A 21,036-nucleotide genomic window follows, 5' to 3' on the forward strand; every position below is an offset into this window, starting at 1 on the left:
CTCATGTTGCGCAAAATGTCTATAGGCTATGCAATTGCGTAAAAAAATWGAGTGATGGCCACTAATAAAAAGAGGAGGATCCTATTGGCTTTCTATAGGCTAGGTCTACTATATTTATTTCTCAACTTTGCTAATATTAAGCACAATGCTTATATTTACAACAGGACAATAGCCTACCTGGTTGGCATGAAAATAAACCACGGGGAAAATCGTCCTCCATTCGCTATTTAAGTGCATAGATGACAAGCATTTTTTACCGCTGCCCGTTTCAATACAGGTGCATGATAATGGTCCATTCTAAATCATAACAAATGTCACACATATATTATTTAGAATATGTGAAAACAAGATTAACTCAAGAATAGTCTGATGGGTGACAATATTAGCCTATCACTTGTGAATTCTATATTATCACTTGTGAATGATGCCCAGCATAAGAAACAATGCCTTTTTTTTCTTTACTTGTTCGAATCCTTGCCCATAGGCCTATATATTTTAATAAGGTTTGTATCACAACTAAAGTGAGCAAATAATAAAAGCATTACATGCATAATTGCATTTGTGGTCACTTTTGATAATGGTGTGTTCTGCTAATGGAACATTCACACTTATATTCTACTACCATGTGCGCATTGCTGCGCTTATAATGTGAAGAAATAGCCTAATAGTTTATCAACATTTTAAGCTAAATGTTCTGATCTGTTGCATCAGCCACATTGCATAAAAGGGTTTGTATTAATTTGGGATCTATCGCATCCCACAACTGTCCCAAACTATGATTGGAATATTTATTTATTGCACAGAATAGAATACTTCAACTTTTGTACTATGGGGGATAGTAGATTGACATAGGCTAGTGCTTTTGCTGTTTGTTAGGCCTACTCATCTTGTTGGCTGATGAAAAAATATCTTCAATATGCACCTCGGAATTGGATAAGGAAGTGCGCAGTTGCATCCCCGATGTGTCTGTCTTAACTTGTAGCCTGTGAGAAAGACCCAATCATGTGACCGAGAGCCGTGTGAGGGAGAGAAGCTATGGATTGCGCATCACACACAGGGAGAAGGGCACAACGCAGGACTGCGAGCCGCAAAAGGCATGGATTTTTTAGGGTGCATTACGGCCACAAAGGGGATGCCGCCTTGAAATTTGAGGCATTATTAAGTGCTTGTCAAATTGTGAATGAGAGACTATTGGAGTGTGTACAGCCTGCGCAACAAAAKAAACATAGCAGAGCTCATGCCTTTCAAGCTACATTTTTTCCCAGATCATCATTAGAGTCTCATCATGCAGCCTTACAATGTATTAAACATCAAAACATATAGCCCAACGTTTGTAGAACAACTAAATGAAGCATATAGGAGTACCTAATTCTTTGTTAACTAGTGAACACAGAATAGTCGCATGTGTGCCCTCCCCCAAATCGTTTGGAGAAAATATTTATATTTTATTCAGCTTTGTTCAATTGTATTTTATATACTATAAAATAATATAAAATAATGCCACGGAATTATAAGCAAATCTTGTCTGCTAAATGAACTAGTGCAGCCCACAACCGTTTGGCATAGCCACATCAGAGTATGCTATTCTTTTCTTCTGAAATAGACAACATTTTCTTCATTATGCTTCTTTAGACCTGTCTAAAATAAATAGTGGATTTATTGTGAAGGTGTAGGCTATATTACATGGATTTATTCGACTTTTTAAAATGGCTTGAAGGCTATGTGTGGAAGCCAGGAGATGCTAAATGTGTTTATGTTAATTAACGTGAGACCTGCATATATTTGCTTGACAATCACCGGCTGACGAAATTTCGTGACCTCCACAGCCCTAGACAGTACAGTACAACTTCCTTTGACAGTAGGTCTTCATTTTTTACACGCTCTAGTCTACTCCTATTCTATGATCATCACCTGCCACAGTTGCCACGGTCGATAAATGAGTGACATAAAGTCCAGTGTCCCTGTGGAGTTCATAAATATGTTCTCCTGCTAGGTGTSATCTGGGGCCAGTCTGAGTAGGTGAGATACAATGGGCCATCCTCTTCATACTGTTCTGGTGCCAGTTACAGGAGGTTACAGATGAATGGTTACACGTTAGAGATTACCTAGAGCCAGTKCAGCTTGAAGAAAGTTGCAAAGGTAATTTGCAAACAGCCAAGGATGAGAAACGAAGCTTCAACTAGCACCATGGCAACCCAGTAAACCCATTGACCTCACGCATGTCCAGACTCAGACTTCGGCTTAACACCATGGCAACTTGCAGTCCCTAGACACCGATGAATCGGTTACCAGAAAATAAATTATGCAGAAAGAGAGAATGAAAATATTCTACAGACAGGTCATCACTAGAGTACCACACACCCAACAGTCCCCGGAAGGCAGATTTGAACAGGTCATAAGCCATGGCAAAAARGTTTACAATTACAGGAAATTAGCTGTAAAACTGCAAAACTGTCTCTCAGCCTCATTGCAAAATGTGTAGAATAGCATGAGATTAGCTATAAAACTGCACATTTTCTCTCTGCCCTGTGGCAATATGTGTAGAATTGCAAGAAATTTGCTATAAAACGACACATTTTTGCAGGGTCATGACCCTTGTCAACAACATCAAGAATACATGTGCATTTGCTGACAGTGAGGGACGGGTAGACTTGACAGACAGAAAAAGAAGAGGGGAGAGAGGATAGTGTAAGAGAGAGAGAAAGAGAGAGAGAGGGGCGAGGGGGGCTGAGATGAGACCGTTTTAGCTGGTTTCTTGTAAGGGCTGAAACCGAAACTCTGATCATTAATTTCCGACAGCATGGTTTATCTATGTATGAGAATGAGGCGACTGAAGAGAATGAGAGGACTTTGGTGTAAAACGATATGAATTCTCAAATCAACACCCCAAACCAACTCTCTGGGGTGTAAAACATAAGATGAGCCTGGAGTCTAGTGCAGAATCCCTCGCCTTATCACCATCAGAGCCGTATCTGACATGTTTACTGCAACTTAATCACACCAGACCTGTGACACTGTGTGTGTGAGGGAGACTCGTGTAATGGATCAATTGCATGGCTGAGCRATAATTATTTGCTCTGGCTTAAGGGAAGCTGTTTATATGCTGATGAGAGAGACTAAATATAAAAATACACCCACCGTAGGGTACTAGCTTGGCACACCAAACGTACAAAGATGCAAATTGTGTAATAAACATAGCAAGGATTCTGCAGTAATAAACCAATACATTAGTCCCAAACACTGAGCAGCAAACTCACCAGTTCCTGTGAGTAACAAATGTATGAGGGACACTCATTCACCATGCATTCTCTCAAAGATCTTGTCTAAAATACAATCTCTGTCTCTGACTGTTCTCTGTACTAGTGGACTATATGAAAGACCGGGAGCAGTGCTGTCAGAGATGTATTATGTACCTATGTAACACCTTCACTGCCTGCAGTCTCCTTGTGATCCGTATTCTCCATGTCTCTCACTAGCTTACTCTGTCACTCCGCACCAGGGCTCACGCTACAGCTCAGAGATGGTGGTGGGAGTCAGCTGAGGCAGTCCAGTAGAGGAAGGAGATAACCTCCCCCTTCTTTTCACCTACACTGAACCCTATCCTCTGAGAGTCTTGTCTCGTGCTCTCTAAAAGGGAGGCAGCGACAGAGACAGAAAGGGAGATGGTTTGGGCCCTGTCGCCTTTGTACGACATATCCGTCAGGGATAGCAACATACACAGAAACACACACAACAGACACGCTCTGTCTGGACCACAAACCATTTCTGTTGTCCCCTCGCATGGAAAGGGAARGCTTTTATGGAGAGAAAAAGTGAACATATATAAGTATGTGTAAGAAGAGGAGAACAGGTGAAGAGGCTGCTACCGAAAATAAGAAGATAYAGTGGAGAACGAGACACAACTCTTCTATCAGCTACCTGTGGATGTAATCTGAACTGAATCAAGTGAAGACACATAGGAACCGGGGCTAGTAATACAAAAGGGAGACAGAGAAAGCAGAGAGGGGGKGAGMGAGGGAAAGAAAAAGGAACACAGAGCTGATACATGGTTCTTGTTAAGTTTGTAATCTGAACCCCATCAGACGCAGACAGGAAGGTAGAACGAGAGCAGGAACGAGAGAAGAATGAGAAGGTAAGAGAAAGTATGAAACAGAGGGACAGAAGAAGAGTGCAGAAACCCAAAGACGATGACTGGGAGAGATTACATTTTGGTATAGAGGAGATAGGCTATAAGAAGGGAAATGTTTGGTCTGTGTCTGGCTGACAGACAGAGGGTTTTGAAGGCTSCAGCTGGACAAGACACCTGGGTGTTTTCGCTGTACATACACAGTGGTTTTCACCTAGGCCAACATGGAGGGSACAGTACTGTATGGCTTCAATGAATCAATCAAGCACTAAGTTGCTCTTCAGGATCAGGATTGCAAAGAAAACAATTTCGAACTCCTGCGTAGGAATGGTCTATTTTGTAACTGTCTACTTAGAGCGTAAAAGGAGGTTGAACAGTCTGCTAAAATATTTTTTTTCAAACAGACAGACAGACAGGCAGACATTGCACTTACATGTGGTTACACAAAGGAAACATGCATACATTTCTATGGAGCGCAGTTGACTTTACCACAGCAAGCTCTTCCTGTCACTTCATTTCAGAGGTCAGGGGTGAAGAGTGTTTGTGTCTGTTTCTGGAATATCACAGTGGTACGGGTGCTGAGATAGTGGGCTAAGCTGTTGCGTCTCTCTACATAATGATCAAAGACCCATCTCGACAATATCAAAGCCTACTTACTGACAGACTAACATTTGTCAACATGCCAATCAAAAGTTCAAGTTGTTCTTCGGACCCATCCATGACCTAGAAGGTCAGCTGCTGTTCTATGAATGATCTAATTGGTTTGAATGGACTATCTGTTGTCTCCCTCTTATGGCTCCAGGGGCTATTTGTTCACCTTCACTGATCTGAGTCTTGTAGGGAAACATCAAAGTATTGGACCGGGAAGTGATCCTAATACTGAGTGACTACTGCAGACAGATACAATAAGCACAAACAAAAGTCTAGTCAACGAACTCCAAGAGAAAAAAGTAGGGCAAATCAACGTGGCTCTACAACAGGTGAGTGAAAGAATGAGTGCAAAAGGGAGCGAGTTTCAAAAAGACTCCAGACGGAGAGAAGAGATGGACAGAGACTGAAAACTGGAAAAGAAAGAACAAAGTAAAAGCTGGAGCTGAGTTTTAGCATTTAAATACAATCTGGTCCAAGACAGTGGTATCATGGATCAGCGAACCCAAAATGAAATGCCTCTATAAATAAGCCAATTTCTCTGGGGAACTTCCATTGGAAACTGGTTCCAGCTGGAGGATCCAAGCTCACGTGGGATACGTGGAATCCAGCCGATAGCTGCAGGATATTGAGAAATGAAACGCAGAAAGAGAGAGTAGAGTAGCCTTCACTGGAACCTACCACAGAGACGCACCACCACMCAAAGCAACAGAAACTAATATGAATAGATATGTTTAACTATAAAGTGTGTTGCGATTATAAATGCACTTTAAATCAAGTTTGATTCCATTTATACTGTAAGACTAACATGACATGTATATGCTAATTCTATTCCATCTAGACTGTGTGGGGTATAATGGTTAGGGAATACAAGAACACAGTGCTGTCACTACACACAGCCTCGTGTTGCTGTGAGAAAACTGCCATCAGAGATAGAGGTGAGACAGAGGTTGCAGGCAGAAAATTATACAACTGTATTCAAGTGAGAGAGAGAAAGGAACAATATAATTCACTGCTGCTGGTGCTACATTGCCAATGCACTTTCCTATTTTTAACAAGACACACAAACAGTATCTTTATACAAAAAGCACAACTGCTTTAGTTGTTACAGGCTGTATCGTGCGTCCCAGTTGCCTACACGACAGCACCTTGCGGTTTTACACCTGAAACTGCCAAAGGAAGCCAGACAGGCTGTGCAGCCTAAGGTCTACAACCGCAGACTGAGAAGGTGTTGTTCCTCTATATTTGTTCCATCATGGTGAAGCGGAAAGCATTTTTTGGGGGTGTTCACCGCTTAATTCGTTCTTATCTGAAAACACACAAAACAAACATGTACCTATTAACCCGAGTGCTTGTCTCTGCATCTTTTTACGTAGAAGTGCAGAAAGCCACAGGACCAGATCTGAGATGGTAGTGGTGCTATCACTTTCTCTAAGTGCTTTGAGATGTTGTGTTATTGGTGCAACTGTAGGTAAGACAAGACTATCTGGGGCAAACACTTCAGCATAGGAGGAAACAGTTCACTTCACTACAGTACGTCAAGTGACTTGAAAAGTACCAAGCAATAGCCTCACCAAATATATGCAGGAGTGATGAAGTGAGAGCTTCTGGCTCATTTTAATCTAGCTCATGTTATTCAACGGAGAAAATCATTGTACTGTGGCTTTGGGCTCACTAACATTAAATCCAACACCATCAGGAAAATGGGTCATGATTTGGTCATCTTGCTACCATGATATTSAATCTTCAACAGACAGCAACAGCAGAGGGAAGCGTTTTGCAAAACGTAAGTACTAGAGACGTAAACAAGATGGCCGAACATATGAACAGTCTCTGATTAATATTTTTTCAGTGATGCTTGTCCTAATACCACACACAAAGTGTCATAGCTCATTAACATCTCTTAGTCTGTAGCGCCTAACTGCTTTGGTAAGCAAAAAAATCTCCCAATTCTAGACTCCAGTAAAACAACAACAATCCATGGATTTTAGGGCTTCTTGTTTCCTGTTGAGGCCCTGTATAATGGAGAGGGGGGTACAGGAATCAGGATCGGAGTATCACACAGCTGGCATAGCAGTCTCCCTCTTCTACATATCAATGATCCGAACAACCTGCCCTGGCTGTGACTGTGCTCTTAATTGGGTCTCCACCCAGCAGGATGAGGGGGGACAATGAGAGGGCCAGGGGACAGCTGACCAGCAGAGAGAGTGGAGTCTGCATCTCAGAGTCAGGGTCCAATGGTAACAGCCAGGGTAAGAGAGGGGCCTTCTGCACTGCAGAGACTGACTGGTACTGCTGCACATATCAGCAAATTAAAGCTTGCTTTCACTGAGGACATAAAGGTCAACACTAATGTGTGATGGCTCTGTGGCTCTTTTGTTCTGAGGGAAGTTTGGGAAGCAGCAGAGGGGAAATAGCCACAACCATGTGGCCCATGAAGGAGATGCAGAAGCTATGGAGCTTATATATTGTGTGTGCGTTCATTATTTATTTGAGACTAAAATGATTTTATTGACGTATTATATTAAGTTAAAATAAAAGTGTTCATTGTTCATTCAATATTGTTGTAATTGTCATTATTACAAATATATATATATATATATATATATAAATCGTCCGATTAATCGGTATCGGCGTTTTTGGTCCTCCAATAATCGGTATCGGCGTTGAAAAATCATAATCGGTCGACCTCTAATCTTGGGGGTTTAGGGTTAAGGTTAGAATTAGTGTTATGGTTAGAATTAGGTTCAGGCTTAGTTTTAGGGTTAGAGTTGAGGTTAGGTTTTGGTGTTAAGGTTAGGGTTAGTTTGTGGTTAGGGAAAATAGGACTTTGAATGGGACTGAATTGTGTATCCCCACAAGGTTAGTTATACAAGACTGTGTGTGTGTGTGTGTGTGTGTGTGTGTGTGCTGTCGTGGACGTGCGTGCGCTGCGTGCGTGCGTGCCGTGCGTGCGTGCGTTGGGAAATGACTGAATAGAAGCTGACAGAGGTATGAGGATGACTGAAGAGCTGGCTGTTAATCCTGTTAGCTGGCGTCAGGGCACAAGAGGGACACGACACAGAGGGATGTTTCAACACTAATCATCCATCAAATAAAGAACCATGACATTCAAGGGCCCAAGGGGACTTACATGTACACTACCGTTCAAAGTTTGGGGTCACTTAAAATATTCCTTGCTTGTGAAAGAAAAGCACATTTCTTTGTCCATTTAAATAACATCACAATTCATCAGAAATACAGTGTGACATTTTTAATGTTGTAAATGACTATTGTAGCTGGAAATGCAGATCTTTATGGAATATCGACAAGGCATACAAAGGCCTTTTACCAGCAACCATCACTCCTGTGTTCCAATGGCACGTTGTGTTAGCTAATCCATGTTATATATTTTAAAAGGCTAATTGATCATTAGAAAACCCTTGTTAGCACAGCTGAAAACTGATTGTCCTGATTAAAGAAGCAATAAAACTGGCCTTCTTTAGACTAGTTGAGTATCAGGAGCATCAGCATTTATGGGTTCGATTACAGGCTCCAAATGGCCAGAAACAAAGAACTTTCTTCTGAAACACGTCAGTCTATTCTTGTTCTGAGAAATAAAGGCTATTCCATGCGAGAAATTGCCAAGAAACTGAAGAACTCGTACAACACTGTGTACTGGGTCTAACCAGAATAGAAAGAGGAGTGGGAGGCCCCGGTGCACAACTGAGCGAGAGGACAAGTACATTAGAGTGTCTAGTTTGAGAAACAGATGCCTCACAAGTCCTCAACTGGCAGCTTCATTAAACAGTACCCTCAAAACAGTGAAGAGGCGACTCCGGGATGCTGGCCTTCTAGGCAAAGTTGCAAAGAAAAAGCCATATCTCAGACTGGCCAATAAAAATTAAATATTAAGATGGGCAAAAAAACACAGACACTGGACAGAGGTACTCTTCCTAGAAGGCCAGCATCCCGGAGTCGCCTCTTTACTGTCGACGTTGAGACTGGTGTTTCTTTGTCAATTTCTCACTTTCTTACTTGTCAATTTCTTACTTGTCAGCCAAAGGTAAACCCAGAGAGAGAACCTTAATCTGCAGGAAAACGGCTGCGTCTTGGAAGTTTCACTAGGGGGCGATAGGAGGTGATGTGCAGTGCCTCCCTGCAGGCAGTCTGAATACATGAATGACTAAGCAGCAGCAGCCAGCTAATTAACACTGGGGCCGATCCTGCTAATGACAACAGCACCTGGCCACAGGGCTCTGCTCTACCGCCTACAGGGATAACATCACATTGTCTCTGTTTCTAACAATAACCAAGGATCTGAGGGGGAGAAGCTAGGTGCCTTCAGGCTACGTTGATCTTGCAGTGTTGTCATCCATCCAGCACGTCTGACAAAGTCGGAGCAGTAATTAATGAAGAGAAGCAGAGCTGTCTTTAACTCAATATACAGCATGTTAACCGTAATCTCTCCCATCCCTTTCAATCATTTACTTGCACGTGTATTTCTCTCCTCCCTATGACCAGGGCTGTCTTCCTGAAGGGCAGAGTTATTCTGAGCTCGAGTTCGTGGTCAGCTGGTTATTTCCCTGTCTTGAATCTTCCTCACTACACTTTATCATCCTGTCACTGTACAGGACATAGCGCCTGTGGACACCTGGCATCACCGCTTTAACAGAGTTACTGCAGCTATCAAACAGTCACATCTGGCACCATTGCAAGGACACACTGGACTGCAAGATAGAGGGTTGAGGAAAAAGAGAGGTGGAAAACAGTGAGGAAATGGTAAAGCAATAAAAGACTGGAAAGATTAAAGAAAAACTTAGACTGAAGGTCAAAATAAGGTGTGTGATGGGACATTGCAAAATTCCCATTCTGAACCCTATGTGCTTGGTTAAATGGCTTCTATGGATTGTATGACGACACATGGACCATTGTTAACTTGCTGTATTAAATATGTTGTGCAGTATGAATCATTGGTACTGCATAACGGGACACATGTGATGGATAATATGACGTGAATAACGATGTGAATTGTATTGCCTTAACTCCCTCTAGCTATGTAATGCAATTTTGAAAAGACACAAAGACAGAGAACTGGAGACAAGTAGAATTGTCAGTATTCACATTCACAGACCGTGAAGCCCAGCATGCCGAGACTTGTGATGGAATAGTACAGCTTCAGTGTCTGGATAGACCATGTGGTTACTGAGATCCGAGGGATGGAAAAGTGACAGCCTTGATAAGGAATAGGGAATGATGTGGTGAGCGAGAGACATTTCGTTCAGACAACGACGGAGGGAGCAGAGCAGACCATGTGAGGCAGTAGCTGAGGGAGAGGCGGCAAAGACCGGGAGGGAGGAGGCCTTTGACAGGGCAGCNGCAGACCATGTGAGGCAGTAGCTGAGGGAGAGGCGGCAAAGACCGGGAGGGAGGAGGCCTTTGACAGGGCAGCCGACTCAGCCGTAGATGGGGGAGTGTAACAGGCCTTTGAGATGGCAGCAGATGGGAGAGTAGAGGCCACTATTGATGGGGTTCCCCCTCTGGATATAAAAACATACAGGTTATTTAAAGCCCAGAGTCAGCCTGCCCTTCCGCCATCCACCCCGCAGGCATAGACACACCCATTTGATTTATTACCGGCCGCACTACCCAGAGAGAGGAGAGAGGCAGATGAGAGATGGGAGTTTAGGTGAAAGGAGAGCAGGGGAATGAATAGATGTCACGGCTGTGTAAGTATGAGGGTCTACCATGGAAGAATGTGTGAATGAGTGTGTGACTCATGGTGTGAGCGCTTGTGGTAACATGTGTGTTGGGTTGGAGTGCAGAGACAAAGTTCTCTTCCTTTCACCACCCGTTCTGACACTATGGGCTCTTATGAAAATCCWTTTGTGTGTGCAAAATGTGGGTGTAAGGCGTATGTTTGCGTGTGTGTAGTTGAATGACCCGACACTTTCTCTCTTTTGCGGAAACTAAATTAAGCTTGTTTGGCATCCCAATAAACACGCTGTAAAAGTTTTCCACCAAAGGGCCACGGCTCTGTGGCTCTTTTGTTCTGAGGGAAGTTTGGGAAGCAGCAGAGGGGAAATAGCCACAACCATGTGACCCATGAAGGAGATGCAGAAGCTATGGKGCAAAGGTTGGCTTAGATTATTGAAAARATGTTAACTACATTTCGTCTCCAATGTTTATTGAAAACATAAATAAAGTTGCACAATGAGCACTTCTTGTCTCTCAAATACATTGTTACAGTTGTTTGTTGGCTAGCTAGTGGATTTCTGCCATATTAGCATAGACGTGACATCAGTCAAACTACCTCATAACAAGACATGGTATCAAGAACAAGATAAAACTAGCTGAAACGAGCCACTTACGATTCCCCACATGGCAGTTTCTTGTCATTGTTGCCAGCTATCTGGCCATTCAGAATCACAACAACACACTGCCTTCTGCCCCGTTGAAGCGTGTGCATRGTTTTCAAGACGTTCTCAGCTAACCCGTCTATACAAGAAATATTTGCATCCCTGTTTGTTCTCATAATGTCTGAGCAAGAACAGACATGCTTGACAGAAGATCCAGGTCTATATGTACCAGTCAACTGCTGCCCATCTACACTGCAAGGTAAGGCATGCTGGGGGGAGAACTCAAATCTGAGGTAAACCCACACACCCTTCACTCGCAAACACACACTCTTAGAAAAAAAGGTGCTATCTAGAACCTAAAAGGGTTCTTCAGCTGTCCCCATAGGAGAACCCTTTTCGGTCCCACGTAGAACCGTTTTGGGTTCCATGTAAAACCCTTTCCACAGAGGAACCCGAAAGAGTTCTACCTGGAACCAAAAATGTTTCTACTTGGAACAAAAAAGGGTTCTCCTATGGGGATAACCGAAGAACCCTTTTCGGACCCTGTTTCCTAAGAGTGTAAAGACAATGAGAGAGATGAGAAWGAGAGAGTGAAGCACTGCTAGATCTGCAGGAATGGTCATTTTACAGGAATCGATGCTGTGGCAAAGCCWGAACAAGCAGCAGCCACTCTTACTTCAAACCGTCTCTTCCTTCCTGTCTCTATAGCTGAGATTCCTGAGATTTGATGTCCTCATGGCTCAAAACAAAAACGTTTCTACATCCACTCTATTAACAGGTCTCTCTGTCCAACAGGTGATCTTCCTCATACTCTTCCTGATTCTTCTCTTCCCCACACTCTCTTCTCTATTCTTGCTGTTTTTGCTGTCTTTACTCTCTCCAACTCTTTCTTCTCCTGCCCTCTCCCACTGTACTATATCCCTATCCGGGTCTCTCCCACTCTCTCTTTCTCTATCTCTCTCTCTCCCTCAGTCTTTGACAGGGACATGTCCTCTGACCCAGAGAGCTGGGCTGAGCTGTGGCTCAAACGCCCCAAATCACTCAAGTACAACCCACACCAATATCAACACCAAAGCTATCAGAATGACAAACACATGTTAGAATACATTAGAAAGAATGATTTGATTCCCCACCCCCCCCCCCACCCTTCTTGATTCCCGTCAGCCGTCATGGCTGCTGAGTGTTGTAGCCGTGTGACGACTCCCAGTCCAGCCAACAGCCTCTTTATCACTGCAAACTGGGCCATAAACATTTCCGCCCCATAAACACACATTACAATCCCTCCACAAAGTGAGGGGTTCTTATCTATCTATTAATACAAGTTAAGSGGCTGGTTTTGAGTCAAGGCTAAGTTTTTAAAAATACCATAACTGGAGGACATTTATATCAGGTCTGGAATAGTGAGAGGGGTTTTATGTTAAAAGCAGGGGTTTGTGGGAATGTGGTCAGAGTGGATTTAATCAGAAGAGTTTCAGAGGATTCCCTCACTTCCACAGAGTTGGAGTATAAAAAAAACTGTGCTGCAAGCATAGCTCTGTGATTTTGGTTTGACCACAACCCTTTCTCTGAGACCCTATATAGGGCTGGGCCTGTAAACAGTTCCWTTGACCGCATGAGTCAGAGGGGAGGGAATGTGTGTCTCGCTGTGACCGTACACTCTGGTTTTGGGACTATGGTTGATCTGGGAGCCCTTCATTAGCAGTTTGCTTAGCCAGAGCACCTGGTCTATAGCACTATAAACCAACAGACATTCGTGTAAAAAAATATTTTGAAACTGACCATTCAGAAMCAAACATGTGGGAGGAGAGAGACCTACTGTATTTAGCTAACTATGGATCCAATTTAAAGCTTTGAAACCAAGCCAGCGTGAGATGTTCCAAACTTCAAACGGTCTGAGAAAAGAAATGCTAAACTCATACGAAGTAGAGCACTTCAGAAAAAAAGATTTGTAACCCGAGACCTGCACTCAATATATTTTCCTCAAACAAAACTCACCAGAATTAGGACTTCCCCCTTATGACTCGTCAAAGGAATGTCCATTGAGGATGTTCAACAGCCTGTGCAGCGGAAGCGGAACGGTGGGATGGGTTTGGCTGATTCATAACTRGTTAAATTTCAGTTATCATCCTCAGAAGGAAGGGAGCCTCACAGCTGTGATAAAGACCCGACAGGGGTTAGAGGTCAGCAGTGAGTTATAACAGGACAGCCTGCTCTGCCTGCCAGGCAGCAAGGAACAGCAAACATGGGTAGGCTCAGAGGCTCTCCAACTCCAACTAGGAAAGTCGAAGGGCTCAATTCAATCAGATCTGTTTAAGTCAACGTCTGTATACCYGTTATTCTGACGGTGTCGGAAGTCGAARTGTGTTAGAGCTGTCAAATCCACAAGTGCCTCCCGGCATTTATACCTAAAGCAGACATTGCCGTTGACTACACAGTGAGACATTAARATAAATCCCATGCAGCCTTGTTTACAAGTTGGAACACTGGAATGTGAGATGTAATCCACACCTCCATTATGATGATAAAAATCCTCATTATTTTGTTTAATGATTTTTCAATTTGAGCGTCATTATTTCTATATAGCCTACCCTTTCTCTTTCTGCATTTCTAACTTAGGGGTTCCCAAACTTTTTTGGCCCACTACCCCATTTTGATATCTGAAAATTATCACGAGCCCAACCATGTGAAAAAAATGATGGAATTAACAGCCAATGGTAACTTCTTTATTTGGGGCTATGGCAGTCAATTGAAAAACATTCTAACAGTATTTCTGATTGTCTTCTCAACTCACCATTACATATTTTTCATGTGGGGCTATGACAGTCAATTGCAAATTAGACTGACATAATGTATCTTCTCTCACCACCACTAATGAAATGGGTGTGCTTAATGCATATCACATCGGAGATTCTCAAAGTCAGGGGGCGTGGTTGACACTGCGCACCTCATCTCTACTGTCAAATCCAACTTGGATCGATATTTGGTTTTAATGCAGACGAGAGCACTGAATACATCTTCACACAGATYCACTACATTACTAAAAGTATGTGGACAGCAACTCATCAAACATCTCATTCCAAAACCATTGGCATTAATATGGAGTTGGTCCACCCTTTGCTGCTATAACWACCTCCACTAGGCTTTCCACTAGATGWTGTAACATTGCTGTGGGGACTTGCTTCCATTCAGCCACAAGAGCATTAGTGAGGTCAGGCACTGATGTTGGGCGATTAGGCCTGGCTCACAGTCGGCGTTCCAATTCATCCCAAAGGTGTTCAATGGTGTTGAGGTCAGGGCTCTGTGCAGGCCAGTCAAGTTCTTCCACACCGATCTCAACAAACCATTTCTGTAGTGACCTCGTTTTATGCACAGGGGGCATTGTCATGCTGAAACAGGAAAGGGCCTTCTCCAAACTGTTGCTACAAAGTTGGAAGCACAGAATCGTGCAGACCATTATTCCTCCTCGCCGACGCTTGGCATTGCGCATGGTGATCTTAGGCCATGGAAACCAATTCCATGAAGCTCCCGAAGAACAGTTATTGTGCTGACAATGCTTCCAGAGGCAGTTTGGAACTCGGTAGTGAGTGTTGCAACCGAGGACAGACGATTTTACGATTTTTACGCGATATGCGCTTCAGCACTCGGTGGTCCCGTTCTGTGAGATTGTGTGGCCTACCACTTTGCGGCTAAGTCGTTGTTGCTCCTAGAGGTTTCCACTTCACAATAACAGCACTTGCAGTTCTAGTAYAGCAGAAATTTGACGAACTGACTTGTTAGAAAGGTGACATCCTATGACAGTGCCACGTTGAAAGTCACTGAGCTCTTCAGTAAGGCCATTCTACTGCCAATGTTTTTCTATGGAGATTGCATGGCTGTGTGCTCGATTTATACACCTGTCAGCAATGGATGTGGCTGAAATAGCCGAATCCACTCATTTGAAAGGGTGTCTACATACTTTGCATATATAGTGTATGAGCTGGCTAAGGGTACCATGAGTTTTATGGTGRTTCAAGACCACTTGGAAAAATACGAGGTCAAATCATAACATCAGTGATCTTCAGGTCGGAAAGTCGGAGCTCTAGAAAGAGACCTAAGTTCCCGAGTTGGAATTCTGAGCTGAATGACTGTTTAAAAAAAATCCCAGTTGGAGCTKGTTTTTTTCAGAGTTCCCAGTTGTCTTGAACGCACTGAAATCTGAAGTCTGAGATTTCCAGGTTTCCAGTTTCTAATTCCCAGTTGTTTTGAACGTGGRATTAATGCTCCAGAGGGAGACGGCAGGGTATTCCCTTTGAGATATGAACCAAAACTCAAAAAATGTTTTCCTCGATAACCACCAAGCCTTGGTGTGAAATAGAACATTGTTATGCTCTAATCTTAGATCTCCACATAGTTTGGCGAACAGGCGTGCGCGCAGTGGATGTGGTTTGATGTAGTTTACAATCGAAGTTACCTGCTGCAGTATATCTCCGAGTTCTGTGCTCAGCTCTTTTGCCGGCCAGTTGCTCTTGGTGTATCATACAATGAGTATCTCGGCCCTCACAGCTACTTAAGTCATTCAGTCAGTGTTTCCTCTTGATRGCTAGCAATAACATCAATTATTTGTTTAACAGTGTTATCTGACAAKGGTATTGATGTGAGTTTCMGTMCCTCTGCCTCCCCACACATTGTTTTCACCATATCAARTGRGGCCYGTAATATCAAAGTCTCTGCAATAGTGTGTGGTTTCATAGCATAGCGAGCCTAGCCATTCATCATGGGAATGATTCAAGTGCAACGGTCAAGTGCCGCCTTTTCCAATGATCTAAGGGCGCCCTCTAGTTGAATTCTATCTTTTAGATTTGAATCATCTTCATTTTTTTTAAAGGTTTTTAAGGTTAACCACATTTCAATGACAATATTATAATATATATWTTTTTTTTGGTGAATATATTTTTTCAGGATATTGAAAATTCCCCCGTGACCCGATTTTCATATCAGGTGACCCCACATGGGGTCGCAACCCCTAGTTTGGGAACCGCTGTTGTAAAGCCGATTGGGGCTTCGTGACAATGATGCAAGAGCAGCGGCTCACCAATTTGACTGCTCCAATGCAGTTCCACTTCTGACACCGCCAAAACATCTGCTATGCGGGTGTCTGTTATCCCCGCTTAACGCTTGATCTGATTGGATCTAGACTAAAGACATCTTAGACTAGCTAACCATTCCCTATTTATAGTGCCAGCTGTGGTATTGACATGGTAATCGATGAAAAATGGGTGACAGACATAGCAAATGAGAATCTGTCATTTACATCCAGACACAGAAATTGGTTAGTACACTGAGCCTTGGTCTAATACGCAACGTCCATCGCCAATGGAAACCCTAGTCAGACAGAGTAAAAAACTGTCAGTCTTCTTTACCTCAAAATAACATTTTTGAAGCTTGTTTCTATGGTTACACATCTAACTCAATGTGTGTCTCGTCATCTACGGCATGGGGCCTAACTCATCTGAACCCACACAGTTCATTCTAGTTTCCCTCTGTCTGACACTGCACAACAATAGGAAGAGTCGTGTTCCATGTGGACCMACACTCTTAGAAAAAATCTAGAACCTAAAAGGGTTCTTCGGCTGTCCCCATAGGAGAATCCTTTGAAGAACCCTTTTTGGTTCCAGGTAGAACCCTTTCCACAGATAGTTCTACATGGAACCCAAAAGGMTTCAACCTGAAACCAAAAAGGGTTATCCGATGGGGAAAGRCGAAGAACCCTTTTGGAACCTTTTTTACTAAAGACTGTAGGTGTCGTGGCTGCAGTGGGATCTGGGTCTACCATGTATAATACACTGCATTCCTGAACCATGACTCACTAGCATCCTGTCCTCATGCACAGAAACCTAGACCCACACATATGCTTGTAAAAATACATGTCATGCATCACAAACACACCAGACTAGAGGTCGACCGATTATGATTTTTCAACGCCGATACCGATACCGATTATTGGAGGACAAAAAAAGCCGATACCGATTAATCGGCCAATTTATAAAAATAAAAAAAATGTGTTTTATATATACAGTATATATATACACACACACACAAATTTTGTAATAATGACAATTGCAACAATACTGAATGAACAATGAACATTTTATTTTAACTTAAAATAATACATAAATACACACACACACACACACACACACACACACACACACACACACACACACAACACAGCTCTGAAGTGACAATGATACTGAAGAGTCTGCTTGGAGACAAATACTCTCACTGTTTGAATAAAAATAGAGTTTAAGTTACCTGTGATGATGTTTGAAAACAAAACTGTCATTTCTATAATGCAGGAAATCCTATTTTAATAATGGGCATGGTAAGAATTGACGACCAAAGTGCGAGTCATAATTCCCAGACACCTAGAAATCTGAAAGCGGTTCCTTCTTTATTCCATAGGATATTTTTAGATTCACTTAAATAAGGTCTGTGTTTCGTGTAGGCTTACACCACCTTGCCAATTTTTATAAACTGTGTAGATTCCATAGGACAAGGTAACTCTGATCAATATTGGCTAAATATAAACGAAGATAAAAAATTGTAGAGTGGATTATGAAATATGTTGAAACGTTACCTTATCCCTAGTGAGATTTACACGGGTATCAAACACCGAGGCGGTTTAAGCCTGCACGAAACACAGACCTTATTTGAAGTAGATCAAGACATTCTCTATGGAAGACATGAACGGTAAAATACGAAGGAACCCCTTTCAAGTTCAGCCGCAAGCTATTACAGATTATAACGCGTCGACTATTTCTTTCTCTAAACCATATACCTTTGACTAATCCGGAAACTATCACCCTCGAAAACAAAACGTTTATTCCGTTCCGTATTTTATCTAACGGGTGCATCCATGAGTCTAAATATTCCTGTTACATTGCACAACCTTCAATTTATGTCATATTACGTAAAATTCTGGCAAATTAGTTCGCAAAGAGCCAGGCGGCCCAAACTGTTGCATATACCTGACTCTGCGTGCAATGAACGCAAGAGAATTACACAAATTTTCCACTCTGGTTAATATGCCTGCTAACCTGGATTTCTTTTAGCTAAATATGCAGGTTTAAAAATATATACTTGCGTATTGATTTTAAGAAAGGCATTGATGTTTATGGTTAAGTACACATTGGAGCAATGACAGTCATTGATTGATTGATTTTTTATAAGATAAGTTTAATGCTAGCTAGCAATTTACCTTAGCTTACTGCATTCGCGGCACAGGCAGGCTCCTCGTGGAGTGCAATGTAATCAGTGTTAGAGCATTGGACTAGTTAACTGTAAGGTTGCAAGATTGGATCTCCCGAGCTGACAAGGTTAAAAATCTGTTCTTAACTGACTTGCCTAGTTAAATAAAGATTAATTAAAGGTGTAAAAAAGAAAAAGAAAAAGAAATTAATAAATTAAAAGAAATCGGCAAATTGGCGCCCAGAAATACCGATTTCCGATTGTTATGAAAACTTGAAATCGGCCCCGATTAATCGGCCATTCCGATTAATCGGTGGACCTCTACACCAGACACCTACGCACATGCACGCACGCACACGTGCGCACATAAACCACACCCTATTACTGCAGAAGATGACAAGAGATTTGGTCATCGATGTTGACATTCTAACCCCGTCCCTAAACTGTTGGGGTGGGAAGTGTTCATTTCACATTTCCCTCAAACCTCAGCCCCCACAGAGATGCTTTAGTCACACCACATTCAGGGACAYGATCAGAGAGAAGATGACTTGAAGGAGAGGAAATGGACACTGGACAGCCATACAAAATGAATAAAAGCAGAATCACAAAGCTCCATGAAATTCCAAAGCCCAAACATTAGTGGATGGAGGTCATTTGGAAGATTTTTTTTTTAAACACAAACCAACACTCATCCCACATGCAAACACATGAACCCAAGATGGCGTAGCAGTCAGACGTCCTTTGTCCTCGTCTTGTCGTGTCCCGTGTATATATATTTACAAATTTTCTTCGCATATCTTTTTAATATATTTTTTCTAAAAACTCTACTTCAAAACACTCTCCTGCAACCCGCCTCACCAATTTGTGGTGTGAATCTGTTTTTGTTTTTTAAAAGTATTATTCACCTCAAATCTGAAATGCACAACAGAAGCTAGCCAGAAGTTAGCCAGTTCACTGGCTAACGTTAGTATTCAGCTAACCACGGTTGGCGGTCATCAGCTATCCTTTAGCTCAAAAAGCTATCGGCAGTTTTGTACAACGCGACTCAGACCAGAGCAGACCGGACCTATTTTCTCTCCATATCCCCGGATTTCTACCGCAAGCTCTGGACATTTACACCTGGATCTTGCAGCTAGCTAGCTGCTATCCGAGTGACTATTGGCTAACGTCGGTCCCGGAGCAAACACCAATTATTCCGAAGCTAGCCAGCTGAAGAGTTCCATCAGCCACTCCTGGGCTACAATCACCAAACTTCCCTCTCTGACACTCTCATCAAGCCAGCCGCACAGGCACTGCCACACCCACAGCAACTCGGCCAAGCCTTCCATTTCTCCTTCTCCAAATCCAGTCAGATGATGTTCTGAAAGAGCTGCAAAAATCTGGACCCCTACAAATCAGCCGGGCTAGACAATCTGGACCTTTTCTTTCTAAAACTATCTGCGAAATTGTTGCAACCCCTATTACTAGCCTGTTCAAACTCTCTTTCGTGTCGTCTGAGATCCCCAAAGATTGGAAAGCAGACCTTTTAAGGTCTTCGAAAACCAAGTTAACAAACGATTTACCGACCATTTCCAATCCCCCGTACTTCTCCGCTATGCAATCTGGTTTCATGGGTGCACTAAGCCACGCTTAAGGTCCTAACGATATCTTAACCGCCATCGATAAGAAACAATACTATGCAGCCGTATTCATTGACCTGGTCAAGGCTTTCGAGTCTGTCAATCACACATCCTCATCGGCAGACTCAACGTCTGGGTTTCTCAAATGATTGCCTCGCCTGGTTCACAACTACTTCTCTGATAGAGTTTAGTGTGTCAAATCGGAGGCCTGTTGTCCGGGCCTCTGGCAGTCTCTATGGGGGTGCCACCGGGTTAATTCTTGGCGCCGACTCTCTTCTTGTATACATCAATGATGTCGCTCTTGCTGCTGGTGAGTCTCTGATCCACCTCTACGCAGACGACACACTTCTGTATACTTCTGGCCCTTCTTTGGGACACTGTGTTAACAAACCTCCAGACACAAGCTTCACTGCCATACAACTCCTTCCATGGCCTCCAACTGCATTTAAATTAAACTAGTAAAACTAAATGCATGCTCTTCAACGCTCGCTGCCTGCACCTGCCGCGCGTCAGCATCCCTACTCTGGACGGTTCTGACTTAGAATATGTGGACAACTACAAATACCTAGTTGTCTGGTTGACTGTAAACTCTTCTTCCAGACTCACGTCAAACATCTCCAATCCAAAGTTAGATCTAGAATTGGCTTCCTATTTCGACAAAGCATCCTTCACTCATGCTGCCAACATACCCTCGTAAAACTGACCATCCTACCGATCCTTGACTTCGGCGATGTCATTTCAAATAGCCTCCAATACCCTACTCAATAAATTGGATGCAGTCTATCACAGGTCATCCGTTTTGTCCCCAAAGCCCCATATCCTACCCACCACTGTGACCTGTATGCTCTCGTTGGCTGGCCTGCGTTCATACTCGTCGCCAAACCCACTGGCTCCAGGTCATCTACAAGACGCTGCTAGGTAAAGTCCCCCCTCATCTCAGCTCACTGTCACCATAGCAGCACCACCCGTAGCACGCGCTTCCAGCAGGTATATCTCACTGGTCACCCCTAAAGCCAATTCCTCCTTTGGCGCCTCTCCTTCCAGTTCTCTGCTGCCAATGACTGGAACGAACTACAAC

General features: G+C 43.0%; 1 protein-coding gene across 1 annotated transcript in view; it reads right to left on the bottom strand.

Moving 5' to 3' along the window:
• Positions 1-21,036, bottom strand: part of LOC111969275 (coiled-coil domain-containing protein 102A-like) — a 100,344-nt gene that overhangs the window by 61,934 nt on the left and 17,374 nt on the right.

Source organism: Salvelinus sp. IW2-2015, linkage group LG10 (assembly GCF_002910315.2).
Source record: "Salvelinus sp. IW2-2015 linkage group LG10, ASM291031v2, whole genome shotgun sequence".
In the NCBI taxonomy this organism is placed as follows: Eukaryota; Metazoa; Chordata; class Actinopteri; order Salmoniformes; family Salmonidae; genus Salvelinus; species Salvelinus sp. IW2-2015.